The sequence below is a fragment of the Pinus tabuliformis genome, chromosome 8 (genome assembly GCF_031772625.1).
Source record: "Pinus tabuliformis cultivar Carrire ecotype Pingquan chromosome 8, CPIR1, whole genome shotgun sequence".
Taxonomy (NCBI): Eukaryota; Viridiplantae; Streptophyta; class Pinopsida; order Pinales; family Pinaceae; genus Pinus; species Pinus tabuliformis.
This window is the reverse complement of record NC_142294.1, coordinates 1,288,313,511-1,288,317,611: the sequence shown is the minus strand read 5'-3', so window position 1 is coordinate 1,288,317,611 and position 4,101 is coordinate 1,288,313,511.

The window sequence follows — 4,101 nt, the reverse complement described above, 5'->3', positions numbered from 1 at the left end:
TCATCTCAACTTTGGAGGTTTGAATTTGCTGCATAGGAAAGGCATGGTGAAGGGGTTTCTGCTCATAGAAAAACCGTACAACCTATGTGAAGGATGTACCTTGGGAAAACAACATAGAGAGATATTTCCAGCAGGAAAGTTAGTAAGGTGTAGAAATTTTGAATAATATGACACTTATTCACAGAGATTATCCCGATTATAAACTATTGCGGAATACATTCATAATACATAACCTCCTCTACGTTGATCATCAATTTAGCAGCATTAAAAGCAATGAAACATCAATCGCATGCGCACATTAACTCAATATGTAACCCGGGGAAAGAATACAGCTGAAAACCCCACACTATCTGTATATTATAATGATTGAGAGCATGTAAAAATACATAGTAAAATACTCCTCACAAGTACTCAGTACTATCTCCACCTGTTACACACAAAACTAGCTCAGATCTGAATCAATCACAGGTTCAAATCTCCTCCTGCTGCTTGCCTGCCTCCATTGCACAATCCTACATGAGAATAATGAGAATGGCTAAAGGAAACTTGTATTTCCCTTGGCTGAACCACGCAATCCCCATTGGCAATACTCAATCCATGCATGTGCAAAATATCATGCACAACTATAGTCACAACTGATAGCAATCTCAACCTCTAACACCTGTCTCCACTGAACTGTCCATGCACTGAGTTAACTGATGTATTCTTTAGTTGCTTTATGAGTTAATAATTAGTGAATTAATTTAACAATTAATTCACATCACTTATCACTAGTCTATTTGCAGTTAGACTAAATACAACTAGTTCAACTAAGTCAAACTAAACACAACTCCATCAACTCCTCAATCAACTCCACCAAACTCAACCACATGAGTTCGAACTGAAGTCCTGCATGCAATAGCTCAACTGACCCAAAATAAAAGTGTACTTCCTTCTGATAGCTGCATGTGCCACATCTGTAGCTCAAACTGAAGTGCTCCAAGAGGATAAGATAATATTTATAGTCCAAATATTATTATGAGACAATAATATTCGACTGTTCTATTTTTAGCCTGGCAGTCTAAAAATAGACTCCGCCCATATGTCTAAAAATAGAAGTCCATCTGTTTTTACCAACATGACCAATCATCCACAAATAGCATCGTGCAACTCATAGACCATGATCCATATGTCTAAAAATAGAATTTGTGCCAAAAATAGCCCGCGGGCCCACTTAGTGAAGGCGACTCCTTTCCACTAAGCTCCATCATCTTGTTGCATTTTCAACACTCCCTCTCAACAAGATATGGATTATCTACAACCCCTATCCTGCAACTCTGGAATGTTCTGCATGCAACACATTTGCCCGGTCCATTCGCCTAGTCCACTTGCTCCAACAACACTTGGAACAAAAACACTCCCAACTGACCACTCTGTTGGGCTAGGAACATACTATAATGTTGAAGCTCTACCTGCTACTGACAAGTGCTCCCTCTCTGACATCTGCACTATTGCAACATCTCCATGCATCTCGCACCATTACACACTTCTCTGTGCCACCTAGCACTGTGCAAAACACTTGTGCCTCTCACATTGTTGCATCCTACTAGCTATGCTTTTTCCTGGGATTCCCTACACTGTCGCTCTCTCTGTCGCTCCATCCGCATCTGTCTCTAGCCAATCAGTCAGTTCCTGCTACTCCACATCGGGGCTCCCGTAGCAAGGTCTCATCCAAGAGGTTGGGTACCTCAAGGATCCTGCCCCTCCTCCTTGGGACAATCAATCCACATCACCCCACCTCCTACCTGGAGGTATGGCTGCATGTGATCCCTCAGTCCACCTAGCTCGAATTTTCCCCCTACTGGAGGTCTCTGCATGAGTAGATGTCTCTACTCGATCTCCTCTCAGCTTTCCTTGTTGTGGCTACTCCACAACCTCCTGAAGTTGCTGCACCAATCGTGGCTCCTCCAGAATCGTCTGAGACTTCTTCTGGCTCTGCATGTTGAGAGGTAATATATGCTCCCTCTCAACCACCAAGTCTCCATCATATGCCTCGCTGCTCAAGGCTTTGAATGCATCTTGAACCTCAAGAGCATACAGGTTCTTGACCCGTGAACCAATCTGCTTCACATGTCTAGTGATGATGTGTCTAAGGAAAACCTTTCCCTTACTGAAGACTACATTATAGCCTCTGTCTTCCAGCATCGCGATCAACACCAAGTTTCTCTTCAGTCCTGGTACATACTTGACATCGGTCAAGGTAAGGCGAGCTCCATGCTCCCTCTGAAAAATAATCGTGCCTACACATAAGAAACTATACTTCTCATCATTACCCATCGCTATGAGAATCTGGAGATCTTTCTCCTCCAAAGTACTGAACATACTCTTGTCACCGGTCATGTGGAAAGAAGCTCCACTGTCAAGAAACCAACCACTTCCCACCATGGATGAAACCATGCATGTGAAGAGTGTGAATTCCAACTCAAACTGTGAAACAAGTGCCTCACCTTCAGATCCTTCCCCAGATCCCTTCTTGGATTTCTTCTTTGGGCAATTAGTTGCATAATGGCCCAACTCATGACAACGAAAACATCTCACCTTAGACTTGTCAACCTTCTTCCCATCATTGGAAGAACTATATTCAGAAAGAGAACCCTTCTCCTTCCCCTTCTTTGCTTTGGTAGGCAAAGCACAATTTTCTTCATCAAATGCCTTTGATGAAGATCTGTCCCTGGTATTCTGCCTTATCTCCTCCTGTACAAGATCCGACCAAAGTCTCTCCCATCCTGGCAATTTCTCCCGACCATTGACAGAGTCCTGATAGGAATTCCAACTCTTCTGAAGACCAAGGAGAGCCAAGCTCACCAAGTCCTCGTCATTGACAGTCACCCCCACACTTCCCAGCTCATCCCGGCATTGGGTGAACTTCGTGAGATACCTGGGCATACTGTCTCCATTCTCACACTTAATGTTTCTGAGTTTATCCTTGAGCGCCAACTTCCTCTGGTCGCTCTTGCTTTGGAATAGATCTGTCAACGCTTTCCACATCAAGTATGGAGAAGCCTTTCCATGTAGGTTGGACATAATATGATCCTTCACGCCCTCTAATAGAATCCTTCGACACTTTTCTGTCTTCTTTTGCTAAGCCACAGCTTCAGCAGCATCAGTAGGTTTTGGGACTTCAACATCTATGAAATCCTTCAACCCACAAGAAAATCATATTTCCTTCCGACAGCTGCATGTGCCACATCTATAGCTCAAACTGAAGTGTTCCAAGAGGATAAGATAATGTTTATAGTCCAAATATTATTATGAGACAATAATATTCGATTGTTCTATTTTTAGCCTGGTAGTCTAAAAATAGACTCCACCCATATGTCTAAAAATAGAAGTCCATCTATTTTTACCAACATGACCAATCATCCACAAATAGCATCTTGCAACTCATAGACCATGATTGATATGTCTAAAAATAGACTTTGCGCCAAAAATAGCCTACGGGCCCACTTAGTGAAGGCGACTCCTTTCCACTAAGCTCCATCATCTTGTTGCATTTTCAACATAAGGGAAAATGCACCTATGGAGATTGTCCATTCAGATTTATGTGGACTAATGCAAACATAGAAAAGTGAAGTATTTGAGGGCTTTCACCAATAGAAGGATCTTATTGAGAAGCAAAGTGGACACTACATCAAAGTCCTTAGGACTAAAAGAGGTGGCGAATACATCTAAAATGATTTCCTTCAATTTTGTAGGGAGCATGGAATTCACAAGCAATTTACATCAAGGTATACAGGTTAGCAAAATGGTGTCATAGAAAGGAAGAATAGGACCATTATGGAAATGGAAAGAAGTATGTTGAAGGAAAAGAATTAGCCAAATGATTATGGAGATGAAGCTGTCACTTTTGCAGCGTATATCATAAATAGATGTCCAACCAAAAGTGTCAAGGATGTGGTTCCTCAAGAGGCATGGAGTGGAAGAAAGAATAGTATCACTCACATAAGAGTATTTGGATGTGTGGCTTATGCACATGTCTCAGATGATTTAAGGAAGATTTTGGGAAACAAGGGGGAGAATTGCATATTTGTTAGATATAGTGATGAATCTAAGGCATACAAG